The sequence below is a fragment of the Myotis yumanensis genome, unplaced genomic scaffold (genome assembly GCF_028538775.1).
Source record: "Myotis yumanensis isolate MYYU_CA2020_CCGP unplaced genomic scaffold, mMyoYum1.0.hap1 SCAF_9, whole genome shotgun sequence".
Classification (NCBI taxonomy): Eukaryota; Metazoa; Chordata; class Mammalia; order Chiroptera; family Vespertilionidae; genus Myotis; species Myotis yumanensis.
In genome coordinates, this window is record NW_027223760.1 from 5,625,750 (window position 1) to 5,648,387 (window position 22,638).

General features: G+C 47.0%; 1 pseudogene; it reads right to left on the reverse strand.

Annotated features, from left to right (window-relative positions):
* Positions 1-7,280: 7,280 nt before the first annotated feature.
* Positions 7,281-7,995, reverse strand: LOC139016689 (GTPase IMAP family member 1 pseudogene; annotated as a pseudogene).
* Positions 7,996-22,638: the final 14,643 nt, after the last annotated feature.

A 22,638-nucleotide genomic window follows, 5' to 3' on the forward strand; every position in this document is an offset into this window, starting at 1 on the left:
AAAATAATAGCAAATTGAATGTGGCAACTTATAAATACAAGTACATATGTGAGAAATATGTACCATATATAAGTATAGATATCTGGGATTTATAATATAGTTCACTTATTGAATTGGATCCCGATATCTGATATGTCCAAGGTCCTCAACATACGATTTGTCAGTCGTATGTCAGATGAGTGTCCCCCACTCCTTAATGACTTGGTGAAATTAGTCCAAACTACCATTACACAGCACGGAAGACTTCACAGTCCTCCCTTCTGTTTCTAAGAGTTCCCCTTCCTTTACCTCAGCCTCTCCTGTTTCCTCATTCCTGTGCCACTGTGCACTGTTTCTACTTCAGCCTATGACTCTGAAAGCCCCAAATGCACCACTTTTACTGTTTCTTAAAAAAAAAAAAACCCTGGTATTTATACTATTCATACTCACCCATATCTTTCTTTCTTTTTTAGTTTTATAAACCTTTCTGGAGATGCTGCAGAGAACAAGAATCAGCACACAGACTTTCTCTCTCATTTTGATGACTCTTTTCACTTTGCTCTAAATGTCCTTCCAATATGAGTTTCTTGCTGGACACTTCACTAACAACTCTCTTTTCTCCCTCTAATTTTTTAAAATATATTTTATTTATTTTTTTTACAGAGAGGAAGGGAGAGGGTTAGAGAGTTAGAAACATCGATGAGAGAGAAACATCAATCAGCTGCCCCCTGCACAACCCCCTACTGGGGATATGCCCACAACCAAGGTACATGCCCTTGACCGGAATCAAATCTGGGACCTTCAGTCCGCAGGCCGACGCTCTATCCACTGAGCCAAACCGGTTAGGCCTCTCCCTCTAGTTTTTAAGATGCTTTTATTTGTGTATTTGATATTCTGTCCCTGAATGGATAAAAATGACATGTCTTTTTTAGACTGTCCAGCTTTCATTTAATAAACAACAAATCAAAAAACACCTTATTCTCCCTCTTCCCCACTTTATATTGAAAGGCCAGAAAAGTCAATTTAACAAATTTTTATATTCCTTACATATTTGAATATTGGATACATTATAGACAAATATCAAGTTTGAATAAAAAAAAATTATGTTACCCCCATGAGATTTAAAAGAAGACATGTTTGTGCTTATTTCTGGTATCCATATGTTTTCTTTGAGTAAAAGACTCAAGTAAAATCTCCTAGCTGCAGGAAAAGGGCTGTCTCTTTGGAATTTTCTCCAACTGGTTTTCCCATCTATTTGCTGGCTGCTGCCTGTTATTTCAGTTGTCTGATTGCTTTCTCTTTCTTTTTCATTCTTGATTTTCTCTATCTCACAGTCTCAGGATGTTGGCTTAGAAAAGCGGTTTTGTGCTGTGCTTCCTATTTTGCAGCTCTTGGCCTCAACGTCCTTTGTTTGCTAAGTGGCTGTATTTGACATTGGCTTATACTTTGCCCTTGTGGTTTCACACTCTGGGTGGCTCCTGGTGCAGCTTGAGACCAGGGACTTGTTTGTTGCTCAGAGTTTTGGAGTTCTAAAGGTTGTTCCAATATGGGTTCCTTACATCACTTCAGCAACAACTACAGGATAACTGATCAAGTCCATTGGAAATACCATGAGAAAATTTCTGCAGGGAAAAGCCACCATATAGGCCCAGTGCACAAAAATTTGTACATTCAGGGGGGTCCCTCAGCCTGGCCTGTGCCCTCTCACAGTCTGGGACCCCTCGGGGGATGTCCACCTGCTGGCTTAGGCCCGCTCCCTGGGAAATTGGGCCTAAGCTGGCAGTCAGACATCCCTCTGGCCCTAAGGGGAGGTTCACTTGCCAGCGGGGAGCAGGCCTAAGCTGCAGTCGGACATCCTTAGCGCTGCTGAGGAGACAGGAGAGGCTCCCACCACCACCACTGTACTAGCAGCCATCAGCCTGGCTTGTGGCTGAGCAGAGCTCCCCCTGTGAGAGCGCATGGACCACCAGGGGGCAGCTCCTGCATTGAGTGTCTGCCCCCTGGTGATCAGTGTGTGTCATAGTGACCAGTCATTCCCAGTCATTCTGCTGTTAGGATCAATTTGCATATTACCCTTTTATTATATAGGATAGAAGTCTGGTGCATGGGTGGGGGCCAGCTGGTTTGCCCTGAAGGGTGTCCTGGATCAGGGTGGGGTTCCCGCTGGAGGACCTGGCCAGCCTGGGTGAGAGGCTGAGGGCCGTTTTCAGACTGGCCACACCCCCTTCAGGGTGAGGGTCCCCCCTAGGGTGCCTGACCAGCCTGGGTGAGAGGCTGATGGCTGTTTGCAGGCTGGCAACAGCCCTTTCAGTGTGGGGGTCCCTGCTTGGATGCCTGGCCAAGCTGGATGAGGGGCTGATGGCTGTTTGCAGGCTGGCCACAGCCTCCAGCCATCCAAGCTCCCAGTGGAGGCTGGCTGGAAGCAGGTATCTGGGAAATATTTATCTTCAATAATTGCAACTTTGTTGCCTTTAGCGGAGGCCACAACCGGCCAGGCCATGTGGGAAGCCTGGCTTCCGCCATTCCCAGGGCAACCAAGCCTCCTGCTTGCTCAAGCTCCATGGCAGCCGACCACCATCTTGGTTGGGTTAATTTGCATATAGTCACTGTGATTGGTTGGTTGGCGTGCATCGGGGCATAGCAGAGGTGCAGTCAATTTGCATGTTTCTCTTTTATTAGATTAGACTAGAAGCCTGGTGCACAAAAATTTGTGCACTTGGGGGGAATCCCTCAGCCTGGCCTGTGCCTCTCACAGTCTGGGACCCCTCAGGGGATGTCCACCTGCTGGCTTAGGCCCGCTCCCCAGGGGACCAGGCCTAAGCTGCAGTCAGACATCCTTAGTGATGCTGAGGAGGCGAGAGAGGCAGGAGGCAGCTCCTGCATTGAGTGTCTGCCTCTGGAGGTCAGTGTGTGTCATAGTGACCAGTCATTCCCAGTCGTTCTGCTGTTAGGGTCAATTTGCATATTACCCTTTTATTATATAGGATAGAGGTCTGGTGCATGGGTGGGGGCCAGCTGGTTTGCCCTGAAGGTGTCCTGGATCAGGGTGGGGTTCCCACTGGAGGACCTGGCCAGCCTGGGTGAGAGGCTGAGGGCCATTTTCAGACTGGCCACAGCCCCTTTAGGGTGGGGGTTCCTGCTGGGGTGCCTGACCAGCCTGGGTGAGGGGCTGATGGCTGTTTGCAGACTAGCCAAGGCCCCCAGCGTGGACTCTCACCCCATGAGTGTGTGGCCAGCCTGGGTGAGTGGCTGATGGCTGTTTACAGGCTGCCAAGTCCCCCAGTGGGTACCCTCACCCCATGAGGGTGTGGCCAGCCTGAGTGAGGGGCTGATCGCTGTTTGCAGGCTGGCCTAGGCCCCCAGCCACCCAAGCTCCCAGTGGAAGCTGGCTGGAAGCAGGTATCTGGGATTTATTTATCTTCTATAGGTGATACTTTGTTGCCTTTAGTGGAGGCCACAGCAGCCAGGGCTGGTGGGAAGCTTGGCTTCCTCCTTCACCTGGGCAGCCAAGCCTCCTGCATGCTCCAGTCCATGGCTGCCGGCCGCCATATTGGTTGGGTTAATTTGCATATAGTCACTCTGATTGGCTGGTGGGCGAGGGTTGGGGTATACTAGAGGTGTGGTCAATTTGCATGTTTCTCTTTTGTTTGATTAGATAGCTTGGTGGCACATGTAACAGTTACATTTAGCTCCTGCTCACCTGGGCACCAAGAAATGTATGTAAAATTAGAGGCTACTCTTTTGGAAGTAAGTTTCTTTCTTAACACTCAATACCTTTTTTTATCTTAAATTTAGGATCACATAGCTAGAAGCAACAAGCATATTGTTGCTTTGAAGAGTTTGGCTACAAATCCAAACTCATCATAAATGGGGTCATTTTAGTCCTTGCACTATAGCATTTTCTTCATTTGTTGCAAGTAGAAGAGTGTTTGTCCTCCACAGCAGGAAACCGTTGTTTTGTTGTCATCTGTACTAGCTATTGTTAACTCAGCAGCAAGTCTTCTACCATATATCTCTGAATCTGTCCTGGCCCTAGACACTTTTGTAGCTGAAGTTTCATGATGTTACTGAACTCAAAGTTTTCACGCTTGGGGTATTCTATTTAAGAACAAAAAGTGGTTATCATAAGGTAGTTTTTTTTTTTAGCAAGTAAAAGAGAGGGGGCGATTCATATCCAAAGCTCCTCCTCTCCAAAGGGAGGCATAGCCAGTGCTTTGGCACACTATTTGTTCAATTAAACATTGATTTCTTCTTGGCAGTTGGCTACAATTGTGGTGTTGAGATGGGTTCCTGTGAAGTTCATTGTCCCTGGAGCAATGCTTGCAAAATATTCTGCTACATTTAAACTCTTCGCCTGCGGAATAAAGGTTCCGAGGTTTGATTCTGATCAAGGGCACATGCCTGGGTTGAGGGCTTGATGCCACGTAGGGGGTATGCAGGAGGCAGCAAATCAATGATTCTCTCTCATCATTGATGTTTCTATCTCTCTTTCCCTCTCCCTTCTTCTCTAAAATCAATAAAGATATTTTAGGGAAAAATGAGAAAGAAATAGATAGTCTCTCCTGTTTAAAGATCTCCCATAACCAATGTGAGTGGATGGAGGAGGAGGCTGTTCACAGCCTTGTAGAGATATGACCTTTGATGTATCCAGTGTTCTATGAGGCTTATTCTCAACTCAGACAGGCTGATATCTTCTCCTGACCAGGCTGCTGCTCTCAGAACTTGTATGAAGAGGATAAATTACACCAGGCCGATTATGCTCACAGAGTTAGCATGTCATAACTGGTGAGTGAGGGCTGGCCAGGGGTGAGAAGAGACTGAAGTTGTCCCTTCTTGAGCAAGGTCATCTGTCCTCTTAGTGGAAAAGGAGTGAGTGAGTGTTGGGACCAGGGGACAGGCGTGGGGTAGGGAACATTATCTGCTCTTCCCAATTACAAAGGGGATTTGCTTCAGCAATGAGTAGCAAAAAAGGGGGGAAATGGCCTCCTACCCCTTACTCTGGGATACTTCAGTGACAGTGTCCTGAGTGTCTTCCATACACAGAAAATTTCCTATTCAGACACAGAGTTTGACTTTGGAAGACAATCAACAGGGTCTTCTCTCAGATTCTGATGAAGGTTTAGATGTCATGATGTTGTTGATAAGGCAGGGCAAAAGATATTTCTGCTACCTTTCCATTATGGAGTTCCAGCTCAATTCCACTGTGGTCTGAGAACATATTCCATATGATTTCAATTCTCTCTAATGTTGTGATTTTTTTTATGGATCAGGATATTATGACCTGTATATGTTCCATGTGCACCTGAAAAAACATGTCCTCAGCAAATATCAACTTTTACAAACATCAATAGATCTGTTCATTGGGGATGTTATGGAATTCTTCTAATTCTGGTTTTATGTAGCTGTTCTGTCAATTGTTGAGGGGGTGGTGGAGTTTCTAACTATAATTGTGGATTGGTCCGTTTCTCCTTTCAGTTGTCAGTTTCTGCTTCATGTATTTCACATCTCTGTTGTTTGGGGAAATACATTTAAGATTGCTCTGTCTTCTTGGGGGAGTTACCTATTTATCACTTTATAATGTTTCTCTCTGTTTTTGGTAATTTTCTTCGTTCTGAGATCTAATTTATTTGCTATCAGTACAGCCATTCCTTCTTCCTTTTACATGAGTAATACTTGCACCACTCATCTTTTCCATCCTTTAATTTCCAGCCTGTTTCTAGCATAATATTCAAATGGACTTTTCTATAAGCAGCATATGGTTGGGTCATGAGTTTCAGTCTACTCTGCCAATCTCTGTCTTTTCATTGATGTGTAGACAGAAACAAATACTCTCTTCCCTAGTCGACTGGATTACAGCCATAGTGGGGTGTGCACGTCACCTGGAACTCCTGGGTGCCCCTTCCTAGATTTCCACCAGCTCAATCAATGCTCCTTGCGGACACTCTGAGCTCCATTCCTCCCAACCAAACAGCAATAATAATCAAGTATTCCATCACACTGGACATTTGCTATTATTTTTTTCTCATTTATTTTCATCAGTGACCATCTCCTTCCTCAGCAAAGTGACAATTGTAGAGTTTTCTTGCAAAAGGATATTGACAAGTGGACCAGACAAAACTCAATATTCCCTACCAGTGCTTCTGCTGGGATCTGTGCACAAGCCTTGATCCACAATGCCTTGGCAGCAGAGGGAATAACAAGCCTCTGCATTTGGCACTGGTGGTTTCATTCTTGGTCCCAATGGTTTGCAAGCAGGACTTGTGGGCCTCTAGCTCCAATATTCACTCAACTGTTGCAGATTATTTTCTATTTTTACATGTTTGTTTAGTGATGTAAGGGCATCAGTGACCTGGGAATCTCTGTCTGTGAAAGCACTGGGTGGAGGACACTGTGAGGAAGTGATCTGAAATTACCCAGCAGTATTGGAGGTGGGCTTGAGCTTGTGTGTGAAGATGGAGGCGCTCAGGACAGAGCAAGTGTGGGTGGCCAGATGAACCATGGTCTCAATGGCTCCTAGAGACTCAAGTCTCTGGTTAAAATTTTCTTGGACTTGTAGAAGCCTCTGCATTCAAACTGCTAAGGGGTCTGAATGGAGACCAGGGAGGAGGGGTCCATTCCTGAGACATATGGGCAGTTCAGTGTTTTATCTTCTTATGGGCACTTACTTCAATGTTTACCTGTGGAGGGGGAGAGTGTGTGGGGGTGTCTCTGCACTTGGGTGCATGGTTTTTGAAAAAGGGGTTAGGAATGACAGAACAGTGTCTTTGTTCAATGGTCATATAAAGCAGATGAATGAATAAATATTGATTTCTGTTAACACAAAGTGAATGTCCAAGCATTTGTTCATGCAATTCAGATTCAATTGAAACAAATGGGTCTGGACTGAGGCTTTGTGTTGGCTCTGTCCCTTGGACCCCTGGGGAAAAGAGATGATTCCAGGATATGGGACAACAGCCTGAGATCAGTAGAAAACAGGCAAGAGCAATACTTCTTGGGCTCCAGTAAGAAGAGGTCAGGGAGGGCCAGGTCCCATGGGCAGGTTTGGGGAGAGATGGGAGAGGGCAAGATTTTTGTCTTTGGGTTGGTACGTTACTGCCAGTGAGGGACACAAGGAAAGCCTATGGGCCCCGGATGCACAGACACTAGGGAAGAATTTGATTGTCAGGTGATGGTTACAAGTCCTACTTACATATATTTTGTCACTCAGGATGGATCTCTCCTATGGCCTATGGATTCCAGGACCAGGAAGCCCAGAAGCACAGCTGTGCACAGTTTTACCACCACAGAAGCCAGAGACCTCATCACCTCAACATGCAGCCCACCAGCCTCTCTGCCACCCTTCTCAGCTGTTCCTTGGGGCTCCAGAAGGCCACTGCCTGCACCAGTCAGTACACCTCCTTGGAGTAGGGGGCACCCAAGTGGTCCAGCACCAGGCGCTCCACCAGCACCGGCAGCTCCTGCACCTGGGCCTCCAGGTCTCTACCTGCCTCTCAGTTGTCCAAGGCTCACAAGCTCAGCCACCAGAGCCCACAGCACAAGGTTGTCCCTGTGGCACACGAAATCCTGCAAAGAGTCCTGACCCAGTTCCCCCTTGTGTGTAAACAGCAGGATGTTACGCACCACCACACTGTCCCTGAACAGAACCTTGAGCTCGCTCATGCCCAGCTGAGTCACCAGAACAGCGCCTGGGACTCAGGTATAGACAGCAAGTAGCAGCTGGCCTGCTCCTCACACCCCAGGTCTGTCTTGGGGACTAGAGAGCTGAAAAGGTCCAGTGTGTCCAAGACTTCCATGTGCCACCTGTGACAACATGCGACTCCCCACCTTCCAGGTTCTGGTCACCAAAGTAGCTGGGTGTCTGAAGAGGAAGCACCTGTGGCCCAGGATGCTGTTCCTGGTGGAGCTTTTCCCAGTTCCAGTCTTCCCCACCAGGATTAGCCTCAGCCCGGGCTCCTGCAGGGCCGGTGTGGTGTCTTCGCAGCCTGGAGGACAAGTAATCTGTGAGCTTCCAAACATGTATCCTGGTTACCTGGACCCTGGAGGCCTTTGAAGAAGAACAACAGTGTCTCAACTCTGCTTGTCCAACCAAAGGCTTACTGATCTCAGGAGGACCTTCACCAAGTATCCCTGTCACCCTGGCTTCACCATGTGCACTTGAAGGGCATTTGCCTAGAGGGTCCCCTTCATCATTCCAGACATGCCCTCACCTCCATTATCCCTGGTGGTCCAAACCCTGCAGAGCTGTCTCTTTGAGACTTCAGTGGGCTCTGCCATACTTCTCACAAATTCCAGCCCAGGGAAAACGGTCAGGAGGGTGCAATAGCCTGTGGGTGAAGAGTTGTCTGGAGACCCAGACACTCTGGGTTTAACCCACAGTCCCGCCATCAGCAAGCTGTGCCACCTCAGAAGTTGCTTAATCTAAACATCAAACTTTGTTCAAAAATGAGATTAAGAGTATTGAGTTGTTTCTTCTGGGGTTGTTGAGAGGATTAAATGAGATCTACTCCTTCCTTTTTTTTTCTCACTCTCTCCTCCACACTCTCCTCCCTCTTAAACCTGCTGCCTGCTAATAAGATACCCCTTTAACCCTCCATCTTGGTCCTCTAACATTCTAGCTGGTGAGTCACACACCATCCAGTGCATGATCTGATGCCCTTTTCATCTTCTTCCATGGAGATCAGAGTAGGTTTATTATCCTCATTTTATACCTGGGGAATGGAAATATAAGCTAGTCAAGTTCATATCTCCCAGCTGGGCAAGGGCACAGACCCAGTTAAATGCACATTCAGGCTCTTACTGTTTCACTTCAGACAAGGTTTGGGTCGCCTGTTTAGTCCTGAGTTTGCCTGTTCCCCTCACTGAGCTCACATGAGGGGGCATTTTTGCATATATTTTTATCATAGGCATTTTCTTCATATCTTCTGTCCTCCCATGCTTACCCAAAAGAGTTCTAAAAACAATTTCATTCATTCATTCATTAAATAGGTTTTACTACAATAATATATCAGGCCAAATCCAAAGAGCTTGTGATACCACACAGACATAGTCGTTCTTCCCGATTCCCCAGAATGTCAGGATAGAAGGAAGAACATTGGAAGGGCCTTGGCTGGATTTGTAATGGTACTCTGAGAGGGTTTGGTGACTTTGGGTTTGTATTTTCAGGGATTTCAAAGGCAAAGGGCAAACAGGAGATTGTAACACTTATGGGAGTGAGAAAGCTTTAGATATTAAATTTTTCCAGGTAATTCTATATTAGTGACCAAATCTGTAGATACTAAGTTTTCCCAAGAGATTCAGCAGCCAGGGGAGACTTTGAAAAACCATGAGAACTAGAAAATTTGTGGGGACAAGGGAAACACTTAGGGTGGTTGACCTGAGAGGCAAACAAGAAGAGAACTAGAATTTTGGTTTTGGAAATTGGAGAAGAAACCTATGTTCCAGGTGAGCTGCAGCCTCTGACTCTGCTCTCAGGAGTCAAATCACTGTCCTGTCTCAATGTGTCTAAATATGATCAGTGTCCTGGAGAGACTGGGACACTCCCCTCCAACTCCTGACATCCTGCCCCCAAGCTGAGGCTTCTCCAAGTAAAGTGGCTCCAGCCAATCAGTCAGTATTTAACACAATCAAACATTCTGTGCTTACCTATTCCCTGTGCACAGTGCAGTCTGTCCTCAGTCTGCCTCTCCAGCCTCAGGACAATGAAGCCCCTCACTTACAAGCTCCCCAGAGAGCAGACATTGAGTTTTTCCAGCTGCCTTGTGCCCTCAGGCCTGTGACTGTCCCAGCCTCCCCCACATGCTGTCTGAGTCCTCTCTGTGCTTCACCTTCCATTTTTATTTCCATCTCTTCATGTTGTCCATCTGGTCACCACAGGTGACTGTTCTCTCCAGTCGGCACTGCACAAGGAGAAGCCAAGGGATAGGAAGGCTGAACACCTTGTCTCTGGGCAAATGACTCAGATGATGGGCTGGCCTGTTCCTCAATCCAAAGGCGTTTATATTTCTGCAGGAACCCCCCACCCCAAAGCCTTCATAATGTTCACCCCCATGGAAATCAATACACTCCCATGACTGACACCAGAGCAGAAATGGAGAAAGCCACAGATGCAAAGGCCAGGAATTGTGCTAATGCAAGGAGTCCTGGCCAAGGTGGAGATGAGAAGGGTCCTGGAACTGACAGTACTGTGGGTAAGCTGGGGTTCAGAAAGTTCCTGGACAGGCCCAGAGAGCTGAAATCTGGGATTACAAACACATACTGTCATAGAGGAATGGAAACCATGTGGGATCTTACATGTTAAACTTCCAAGGGACTGAGTCTATTCACCTAGTCAGGGGCTTCCTGAATCTACTGTCTCAGGGAATTATCTAGGGGATTCTGTCAAATGTGTATTTCCCAGAGATTTAGGCTCACATACCTGTACTTTCAGAATATAAGCACCCCCACACCCAGGCCAATGATTGTGATGCACTCAGTGCCTGATCTCAGTGTCTTGATCAGATTTCCTAGTCCAACCTCTCATCATGCAAAGAAGGGGAGAGAGTTCAAAGGGCACAGCCACCCACACAGTCCTGGGCAGCTTGTGTTGGGGAGCAGGTGTTTAAGGGCACAGGTAGGGCAAGTGTTGGAAGACTATGGTCATGACCTTTTCCGTCTCTGGCAAGTTGCTTTCTGGACACTTGGCGGAGAGTGGGGTGTTTTAGGGGGTACAGCCCAGATACACACAGGATTTTCACTTTAACGTGTTCTGAGTTTAGACTCACTTATATGTCCTCAGAAATATCTTTGCTTTGCTGGATATGCACAAGGGGAGTCTTTGCTGACTTATAAAGCATGTTTTGATCTCTGTAGGAGAGAAAGCAGACCCCTTCCTTCCTTGTTAGGGGAGTGGGTGAGCAGAGAGCTTAACTCAAGCAAGAACCTGGGCATCTAGGCTGGAGAAGATGCTTGCCACTGCTCCTGAAGCTGCTGTGTATGAAACTCAGCACTGGGAGTGTAGAATTACTCTTTCTAGACCCCACTGCCCTTCCTGGTACCTAGTAAAATGGAGGTGCTCACTCAGCGAGCTTCTTGCAGGCACAGAATTCTTCCATGTCCTCAAAGGTCCCACACACCCTGGCTTCCTCCCTTCCCCTGCTGGCCCTCACCTTTCCTTCAGAATCAATAACAGGCTCTGAGTCTGGCCCAGAAGGCCCTGACCTGCTGCTATCCTCCGGTTGTGAATGCAGCAGGCTCTTCCTCCAGCACATGGGTAAGTGTCCTGCCTCTCAGACCTCAGAGGGCAGGAAGCTCAGGAAGGGGATTCCTAGGGTGACAACTTAAAGAAGAGACAGGGACATTGACCACTGAGGCAGTGGGATGGGAAATTTCCACTGGAAAACACAGCCTTGGACTGCGGTGATGTTCTCAGAAGGTCTCTGTGACACCAGCACTTGTCCTCCCCCCACGCCCAGGGGCTATAATCTCAGGGGAGAAGAGCATTTTAGGTTTGTGAGGCCTGTTTTCACTTCTAGCCTTGATCACGAATCTTAACTCCTTTTGCCTTTTAGGTCTTTTCCTATAAAATGGGCTCTTGAGTGCCACCAAGGTGGTCCTGGTACTAGCAGTCATCTGCAAAGTCTCCTGGTCCTCAAAGGAAAGGATGGGAGAGCTATTAAAAATGGGAGAACAGGGAGAGGATGAACACTTTCCTTCAGGGCTTACTCCAGGCATCACTGTAGTTCTCTCCCTCCGCCTCCCACCGCCCCCGAGGGTCATGAGAAAAGTGGGGAAAATAGCCAGTCACTGCATGAAGGGAGTCGGGGAGGCTACAACAGGATTATGCTGATAGCGGGCTTGACCTGGTTAGGTCATTAACAAGGATGTGACCATGCCTAACTCACTCACACTCTCTGAGTTGACTTTGCCCCCAATATAGTGATGGTGTTTCACTTAATGTGACTAATGGGCTGGGGTTTAATTTCACCCATTCATGCCAGCTCATTATCTCTAGTGAAGAATGCAACTCCCACTAACTCCACCTGGTTTCCCCCCAGCGTTATCCTATCTAATAAAAGAGAAACATGCAAATTGACCATAACCCTGACAGTCTTCCCATTGGCTAATCAGCAGGATATGCAAATTAACTGCCAACCAAGATGGCGGAAGGCAGCCAGGCAGCTGAAGCTAACAGGAGGCTTGCTTGTTCCAGTGATGGAGGAAGCCAACGTTTCCTGCCTGCTGCCACCACCTTCTGAGCTGCACTCTAAGCAACTATGTTGTAATTATAGAAGCTAAGCAAGCTCCAGAGACCTGCTTTCAGCCATCTTTGGCCTCAGAGCTTAGAGCTGCAGTGATGGCAACAGAGTTTCAATTATAGAAGCCAAACAGGCCCAAAACCTCCTTTCAGCCCTCAGAGCTGGAGCCGGCTCTCAGCTCCAGTGACAGCTATAGAAGGTAAATAGATCCCAGAATTTAAAAAAAGAAAGAAAAAAAAGGAGAGGCTGGGAGCTTAAGTTTCCCTCCAGCCTGAAAACAGCCCTCAGTCCCTCACTCAGACTGGCCAGGCAACCCAGTGGGGACCTCCACCCTGAAGGGGGTGTGACCAGCTGCAAACAGCCATCAGCCTGTCATCCAGGCTGGCCAGGCACCCAAGCGGAACCCCCACCCTGATCCGGGATACCCTTCAGGGCAAACTAGCCAGCCCCCACCCATGCATCAGGCCTCTATCCTATACTACAGGCAGGGAGGGACAGCATGAGCTGCCATCCGGGCCCCATGTGCAGCCCTGGGCAGCAGGGCATAAAATCCTTCCCCAGCCGGGACCTCTGTGTGCCACTTGAGCCCCCAGCCGGGACCCCCGTTCAGCCTAAGCCCCGCACTGCTAAGCCCCACCCCCAGCCGGGACCCTATGTCTATCAGAGAGCAGGAAAGTGCTGCTGGGCCCTGGGTTGCTGTGGTGATCCAACCATCAGTAAGTAGAAAATTGCAGCCTGTAGGCAGCCCCCAGCTGCGCCTGATCCAGGAGCAGGAAAGCAAAGCCCAGCCTGCTGGCAGCCCCAAACTTTGCCTGATCCCCAGTTGCCATGGTGATCTGGGAGCAGGAAAGCAGGCCTGGCCTGTGGGAAGCCCCAAGCCGGGCCTGATATGGGAGCAGGAAAGCCCGGCCTGCAGACAGCCCCCAGCTGGGCCTGCTCCCCGGTCGCCACGGCGATCTGGGAGCAGGAAAGCCTGGTTTGCAAGCAGCACCCCCATTCTGGCCATAGCTCAAGGGAGAGTACAACATGCAGTGGAGGCCAGGAGCCTGAGAGATTAACACAGAGGGGCTCCTGCTCCAAGCCTCCATGGTGTGACTGGGCCAGGCCCCCAGCAAACACACACACACACACACACACACACACACATAGGACGCCTGCTCCGAGCCTCTGCTGCCAGACTGTGCCATCAGTAGGACATCCACTGAGGGCTCCTGGGCTGTGAAAGGGGCAGGCTGGGCTGAGGGAACCCCACCCCCCAGTGCACGAATTTCATGCACTGAGCCTCTAGTTGACATATAATTCACATGTTACATTGTGCATACTTAAAGTGTACGATGTGTTGGTCTGACATGTTTATACATTGGAAAAATTATCACCACCTTAGTATTTGCTAATACCTGCATCAGGTCCCATAATTACTATATCTTTTCTGTGGTGAGAACATTTAAGATCTATTCTCTTATCAACATTCAAGTACATAATACAGGATTATTAACTATAATTATAATGATGTGTTTTCAATCTCCAGAACCTATGCATCTCTAATTGGAATTTTGTACTGTTTAACTAACATCTTCCCATTTCCCCCATCCACTAGCCACTGGTAATCAGGGTTTGATTCCCAGTCAGGGTATATGCCAAGGTTGTGGGCTCAATCCCCAGTAGGCAGCATGCAGGAGGCAGCCAATTAATGATTCTCTCTCGCCAAAACCGGTTTGGCTCAGTGGATTGAGCGTCGGCCTGTGGACTGAAAGGTCCCAGGTTCGATTCCGGTCAAGGGCATGTACCTGGGTTGCGGGCACATCCCCAGTGGGAGATGTGCAGGAGGCAGCTGATCGATGTTTCTCTCTTATCGATGTTTCTGACTCTCTATCTCTCTCCCTTCATCTCTGTAAAAAATCAATAAAATATATTTAAAAAAAAAAAAAAAAAAAAAAATGATTCTCTCTCATCATTGATGTTTCTCTTTCTCTCTCTCCCTCTCTCTTCCTCTCTGAAATGAAGAAAAATATGTTTTTAAAAAATGATATCACATAGTACTTAACAAATGCTCTCAAGGTCCATTTGCAAATGTAAACATGTTCTTCTTATCTCATGGCAAAATACACACACACACATGCACACACACGATGGGCAAAAGTAGGTTTATAGTTGTAAGTATTCAAAGAACAGAGTTTATTCTTGTATGCTTATTTATTGTTTATTGTATTATTTATTTCTTGTACTCACAACTGTAAACCCATATATATATATATATACTAGAGGCCCGGTACACAAAAATTTGTGCACTCCGGGGGGAGGGAGTCCCTCAGCCCAGCCTGTGCCCTCTCGCAGTCTGGGACCCCTCAGGGCATGACCACCTGCTGGCTGAGGGCCACTCCCTGGGGGATTGGGCCTAAGATGGCATTCAGACATCCCTCTGGCAGCCCGGGAGCCCTCGGGGGATGTCCACTTGCCAGCGGGGAACAGGCCTAAACTGTAGTCGGACATCCTTAGCGCTGCTGAGGAGGCAGGAGAGGCTCCCACCACCACCACTGTACTGGCAGCCATCAGCCTGGCTTGTGGCTGAGCAGAGCTCCTCCCATGTGAGAGTGCCCTGACCACGAGAGGGCCACTCCTACATTGAGCGTCTGCCCCCTGGTGGTCAGTGTGTGTCATAGTGACCAGTCATTCCCAGTTGTTCTGCTGTTAGGGTCAGTTTGCATATTACCCTTTTACTATATAGGATAGAGGCCTGGTGCATGAGTGGTGGCCGGCTGGTTTGCCCTGAAGGGTGTCCCAGATCAGGGTGGGGGTCCCGCTTGGGTGCCTGGCCAGCCTGGATGAGGGGATGATGGCTGTTTGCAGCTGGTCACACTCCCTTCAGGCTGGGGGTCCCCACTGGTGTGCCTGGCCAGTCTGGGTGAGGGGCTGAGGGTCTTTTTCAGGCTGGCGGGTGACTGAAGCTCCCAACCTCTCCTTTTTTCCTTTTTTTTTAATTCTGGGATTTATTTACCTTCTATGTCTGTCACTAAAACTGAGAGCCGGCTTTAGCTCTGAGGCTTGGCTCCAGCTCTGAGACCTCGACTGTGAAAGCAGGTATCTAGTTTTGTTTGGCTTCTATAATTGAAACCCTGTTGCAGCTCCAGCTCTGAGTCCCCGCTGGCTGAAAGCAGGTTTCTGGTGTTTGTTTAGCTTCTATAATTGCAACATTGTTTCTTAGATTGCAGCTCAGATGCTGGCAGCGGCAGGCGGGGAACCTTGGCTTCCTCCATCACTGGAGCAAGCAAGCCTCCTGTTAGCTTCAGCTGCCTGGCTGTCTTCCGCCATCTTGGTTGGCAGTTAATTTGCATATCACCCTGATTAGCTAATGGGAAGCATGTCGGAGGTACGGTTAATTACTATATATATATATATATATATATATATATATATATATATATATATATATAATCTCACATAATCTTCAATTATTCATCCGTAGATGTACCCTCAGGTTGTCTCCCTATCTCGGATATTGTGAATAATGCTGCAATGAACATGGGAGTACAAATGTCTCTAAGAATCTCCTTTTTTGAAAAAAATATATTTTATTGATTTTTCACAGAGAGGAAGGGGAGGGATAGAGAGTTAGAAATATCGATGAGACAGAAACATCAATCAGCTGCCTCTTGCATACCCCTGACTGGGGATGTGCCCGCAACCAAGGTACATGCCCTTGGCCCGAATTGAACCTGGACCCTTCAGCCTGCAGGGCGATGCTCTATCCACTGAGCCAAATCGGTCAGGGCTGAGATGCTCTTTTCATTGCGTTTGGATAGCTTTCCATAAGGATCATATGGTAGTGCTATTTTTATTTTTTGTAACTCTCCATACTATCTTTCATAGTGACTGAACAAATTTACATTCCCACCAATAGTGTACAAGGTTTCCCTTTTCTCCAAATCCTCACCAACACTGACTATATTTATTTCTTTTATAATAGCCATTCTAACACGTGTGAGGTGATATCTCGTTGAAGTTTTGATTTGTATTTCCCTCATAATTTGTTATGTTTGGCCCTTTTTCCTGTTGGCCATTAATATGTCTTCTTAATAAAAATGTCTATGCAGTTCCTCTGCCTAATTTTAAAAATTGGATTGGTTAGAGTTGCTACAGAATTATATGATTCCCTGTATATTTTGTACTAGTGGCCCAGTGCACAAAATTTGTGGATGGGGAGGGGTTGTCCCTCAGCCCAGCCTGCACTCTCTTCAATCTGGGTCCCCTCGAAGGATGTCCGACTGCCTGTTTACAGGGATTGGGCCTAAACCGGCAGTCGGACATCCCTCTAGCAATCCGGGACTGTTGGCTCCTAACTGGTCACCTGCCTGTCTGCCTGATTACACCTAACCACCCTGCCTGCCAGCTTGCCCCCAACTGCTCCCCCTTCTGGCCTACTTGCCCCTACCTACCCTCCCCACTGGTCTGCTTGCCCCCACTGCCCCCCTGCTGGCCTGCTCACTCCAAACTGCCCCCCCCACAGTCCTGATCACCCCCAACTGACCCCCACTGATGGCCTTCTCACCTCTAACTGGCACCCTTGCTGGTCTGCTCACCACCAAATGCCCCCCCCCCCAGCCTAATCACCCCAATGGCCCTCCCCCAGTGGCCTGATCACCCACAACTGCTGTCCCATTCTGGCCTGATCACCCACAACTGGCTTCCCCTCTTGGCCTCTAACTGCCTCTATCTCAGGCCAGCCACTATGGCTTTGTCCAGAAGAGCGTCCAGAAGGTCTCCTGGAAAGTCTCCCAGTCTAATTATCATATTACCCTTTTATTAGTATACATATAGGCCTGGTGCACGGGTAGGGGCCTGCTGGCTTTCCCTGAAGGGTGTCCCAGATCAGGGTGGGGGTTCTATTAGGGCATGGGGTGGCCTGGGCAAGGAGCCTGCAGTGGCCACGCCCCCTTGGCGAGGGGTCTGTGGTGGTTTGAAGGCTGGCCACGCTCCCATGGGGGAAGGGTCTCCACTAGGGGGCGTGACCAGCATGGGTGAGGGGCTGACAGGGCTGTTTGAAGGCTGGCCAGGCCCCCAGAGGGGACCCTCACCCCATGGGGGCCTGGCCAGCCTGGGTGAGGGACTGAGGGTCTTTTTCAGGCAGGCAATGCCCCCTTCAAGGGAAGTCCCCACGGGGGTGCTTGGCAGCATGGGTGAAAGGCTGATGGCTGTTTGCAGGCTGGCCAAGCCTCCCAGTGGGGACCCTCACCCCATGGGGGTGTGGCCAGCCTGGGTGAGGGGCTGAGGGCCGCTTTCCCACTGGCCATACCCCCTTCAATGGGGGTCCCCACTGGGGTGCCTGCCCAGCCTGGGTAAGGGGATGAGGGCCATTTCCAGGCTGGCCACACACTCTGGCAACCAGGCTCCCAGCCCCTCCTTTTTTTTCCATCTCCTCCTTGAGCGGAGGCCAGCTCCTCCTTTGTTTTTTTTCCAGCTCTTCCTTGAACAGAGGCCACGGCCAGTGGGAAGCTTGACTTCCTCCATTGCCGGGAGCAACCCAAGCATCCTGCTTGCTCCTGCTCTGTGGCTGCTGCCATCTTCAGCCGTCTTCAGTCGTCTTCAGTCTTCGCTCCGTGCCTGTGTATGCAAATTAACCGCCATCTTTGTTGGGTTAATTTGCATACCCATCCTGATTGGCTGGTGGGCGTAGTGGAGTGATGGCCAATTTACATATTTCTCTTTCATTAGTGTAGATATTAACCCCTTATCAGATATGGTTTGCTCCCATTCTCTAGATTTCCATTTCACTTTGTTGATAGTTTCCTCTGCTGTGCAAAAGGTTTTTAATTTTATGTAATCCCACTTACTTTTGCTTTTGTTTCCTTGCTTTTGGTGTCAAATTCAAACAATCATTGCCAAGACCAATATCAAGGAGCTCACCCCCTTTGTATTCTTCTAGGAATTGATGGTTTCAGGTCATGTGTTCAAGTCTTAATCCCCTTAGAGTTGACTTTTGTGTAAAGTGTCAAATTGGAGTCCAATTTCATTCTTTTACACATAGCTATCCAGTTTTCCCAGCACCATTTATTGAAGAGACTATCCTTTTCCCATTGTATATTATTGATTCATTTGTTGTAAATTAATTGACCATTTATTTCTGGGGTCTTTGTTTTCTCCCATTGATTAATGTGTTGTTTGTAAGCTGATACCATACACTTTTGATTAGTATGGCTTTGTCATGTAGTTTAAATCAGGATGTGTGGTGCCTCCAGTTTTGTTACTCTGTTTTAAGACTGCTTTGGCTATTCAGGAACTTTTGTGTTTCTATAAAAATTTTAGGATTTGTTTTCTATTCCTGTGGAAATTGCCATTTGATTTTTTAAAATTTCTTTATTGATTAAGGTATTACATATGTGTCCTTATCCCTCCATTGCCCGTCCCCCTCATGTACACACTCCCTTGTTGTCTGCCATTTGAATTTTAATAGAAATTGCCTTGAATCTGTAGATCAGTTCAAGTAGTATGGACATTTGAAAAAGATTAATTCTTCTAATCCATAAGCACAAAATATCTTTCCATGTATTTGTGCCTTCTTCAATTTCTTTCATCAGTACCTTTTAGTTTTCAATACCTAGGTCTTTTAACTCTTGGGTAAAATTAACTGCTAGGTATTTTATTCTTTATGATGGTACAGTAAAGGGGATTATTTTTAAATTTATCTTTTTGATAAACCATTATTAGCATACGCTTGTTACTAAAATTTGGTCCATTGTAAAAAATTAACATTTCTTCATTTGCTATATTACCTTAGGGCAGTTTTAGAGACTTTAATTGTAAAAAATTTCACCAGATATGGTTGTTCCACCAGCTATAACTATGCAGGGCCCCTCACAATCCTGTCTGAAAATGGAAACCCACTCAGTAGTTTTAGCTTAAATGGTGGTTACTCTGCTATTTTCCCTCCTCTTCCTTCCTGCTAAGTGCATAGATTTTGTATAGTTTAGTTTTCTTTTGTGTTTGTTCAGTGGGGTTCAATGAACTATTGATAAATGGGGCCTAGCTGACAACTCCCTAGCCTTCCAAGTTGCTATGTTTATCTGGAGTCCTTGGCTTTCCAATCAATGCAGATGTGTTATACTTGCAGAGGACATGAGAAATGCTGGTGTCACCTTATATTTCCAAATAGTCATTTATGGTCTTTCTCACCTCAGAAATGAGTCCCCTAATTCTAATTTCAAGTGATATTTCTTCAAGAAATATTCAAAAACGATGAGGCTGCATTAGGTGTTTATTCAGATGTTAAGCTTTGAGAATGTCATCATTAGAACTTGAAAGATGGCAACATCCATGAGCACCGGTTCAATACAGAGTAGAATCTATTTTGTTTGGCTCGTGTCAGAGTCAAAGTACTAGGTGTTGTACCTGCTCTGGAGGAGGAACAGGTGAGGGTTTGGAGACTCACAGGGGAACTCCTCCATTTTATCCTCAGGCCAGCACCACCCCAGAAGGGTTCTGAATAGATCCTAAACACTGTTCAGGGTGATCTCCATGGTGAGGCTTCTTCTTGGCCAAGCCTTATCCTCTCACCCCTCTAAACACTTCAGCAGGCACAGATAAGGGCACTTGGGCCCTGCAAGCTAGCCTTTCTAGCCTGTGCTGTGTCCAAAACTTTAAGAGATGACTTAAACAGAACAAGGAGGAAGCGAGGACTGGAAAGTGTGTGATGAGGCAGGATGCATGCTTTCCGGTGCACAAGTGCATTTACAATAACATCCTGTAGCTCATTTCTTAGAAATTGAGTGGATTATGAGAAGCAAAAAAGAAAATTGTGCTGTGATACACTCCGATATACATTAAAATTGCACCTTTGCCCCTTGGTAAAGATGTACTTACAGCATTTATCAGTAGTAAGAAAGCATGTAAGGACATCAAACTAAACTCAAAAGGAAGAAATGCAGATAACATCAGAAATTGTGGAAACCAAACTGAAAATCCCAGAAAAGAGGCAAGTGACTGAATGTTAACAGATGGATCCCGCAGCCTCTGACTTCTTTCTGGATTCCTGTTCTAAGCAGCCTCTTCTTCTACCTCTAGGGTCATGGAAGGGTTAAGAATTCAGGGTTGTCCAGGCAAACGAATGAGTTTTGGAGAAAGAGGATTAAAAAGTCTTTTCAGATGAGTAAGGAAGGGAGCGGAGGGTGTGCTGAGAGTGGCAGAGACTGTGGGAGAAGCACACTTGCTTCCCTGCTTCCTGCCTTCCAGCTGTTGGTGCCACATAATGATGGGCCTGGGATCTCTCACTGTCTGTAACTATACATGACTCTGATGACCCCAGGCACTCAAAGCATGGGAGCAGAGGCCCTCAGTGATATTGCTCCTTCACACAGACCCCTCAAGCCAATAGTCCCAGGACTGGTCCCTCCAAGTGGTCTTCCATGAGGAAATCTGTTCCCTGTCACAGGTTTATCACTATAATCAATGAACATCTGAGAGAAAGTGTTGGTAAACAGCCAGAGTTCAGGATTCAAACCAGTGGGAGAGTCGGAGGACTTGTTCTCATGGGGCAAGGCCCACATATTGGTGTATGGGGTAATTCCTTGGAAGGCATCAGACTGAGATGATCTGACACGTATCTATCTTCTTATCTGTAGAGATTCCAGGCCTCAGAGGGGTTATTATTTTGTCCAAAATCATAGATGCTGCTAGTGGTAGAACCAGACCCACATAGCTTTCCTGACTGCATTTCACGTGTTGATGGCAGACACTAGTGCTGATGTGCTAGTATGACAATCTACTCTGTCGCTCATGGAACAAAACCAGTGTCACTGATGTTAACAGAAGGGGACACACTGTCAGACACATTAGCATTGTGTGCTGCCAGCTGAGGAAGGTGGCACCTGTTTAAATGAAGAATTTAGTGGTTCTGTAAAGTATATACAGCACCAAAAAAAAAAAAAACAAATTCTTTCTTTTTGAGGTGGCTCCTATTTAAATGCCCAAACGCTCTTTTTGTTTTACTTTGCAAAGAATGAGGCCCTACTTTGTTTTTTAGATGAAACTATTTATACTTTTTAAAATTAAAATTTATTGGGGTGACATTGGTTATTAATATTATGTGTATTTCTAGTGTGAAAGCCTATGGTACATTATCTGTATATTACATGGTGTTCCCACCACCAAAACTCTGGTCTCTTTTGATCACCATATATTTGACTCCATTTACCACCTATACTCCCCCATCCTCCTTTCTGCTAGTAGCCACCATACTGTTGTCTTGTCTTTGTCTGTGAGTTTTTGTAAAACTATTTATTCTTTTGTGTGAATATGTTGTTCTTTGGGAGCTCCTGCCAGTGGGCCTGAAGCATGCTCTCAGGAAGAGTTGGTCTCGGTACCTGCTGTGCTCATACCAGCCTGGTAGTCTGCCCTCTCCCTTAAGAGTCCAGGAGCCCTTCTTTTCCACTTTCTCTCTCAAAGAGAAAGAATTTGGGGCCGGGGGTTGGTGCTGCATATACTTTACAGAACCACTAACTTCTTCAGTAAGGGGCCTGAGTTCAGAAACTGTAAAACTAAAGGGAATGTGGTGGAGCTAATTATAGGGTAGGGAGCCCTGGGCAGTGAGGCATTGCTGAGAGACAGGGTCAGTCAGAGTTTAAAGGTTTTTCTGAGAAAGCGATAACTTCACTCATCAGCAGTCCCTGTGGTCCACCTGGGCCAGATGTGGGGGTGGCGGTGGGAAGATTTATTCTAGTAAACATAAGCTCATGCATAAGGGAAAATCTCTGGGATGCTGAGTGGATGGAACATGAAGAAGGCAGAAGAAAAGGTGGAAGAAAGAGAAAGGTGTTGTGTGAGATTCCTAGGGCTGATGTAACATAGTACCCCTAACTGTGTAGCTTAAAGCCACAGAAACTTATGGCCCATAGTTCTAGGGGTCCAGCATCAAAAGGTTGGCAGAGCCACGCTCTCTCTGAAGGTGCTGGAGAGGATCCTTGCTGGTTCCCAGCTCCTTGTGGCTGCTGGCAACCCTTGGAGGTCGTTGGCTTATAGATGCATTGCTCTCATTTCTTGACTGTTGCATTTTACAAGGAGAAACCAGGCTATACCCTCCAAACTGTCCTTGGAAACGCAAGTATATTGCTTTCAGGCTCTTCTTTCCACCCAGCTGTAGAACGTAACTCAGTGACTTCTCTCCCCCGTTGTATCAAAATAACGTTTCTTCAAATGTCCAATATCATGGTCCTCACTTTGTCCTGAGATCACTGAGATCTCACCTTTAATATTCAAATTCCCAGCAACAGACTCTTCAAGGATATCTAGGCATTTTCTATCAAGTGCCCCAGAATGCTCCCAGCATCTATGCATTACCCAATTCCACAACCACATCCATATTTTGAGCATTTCTTTTACAGCAGAACCCCACTTCCGGGTATAAACACTGACCCTATGAAGTCAATACTCCATTTTA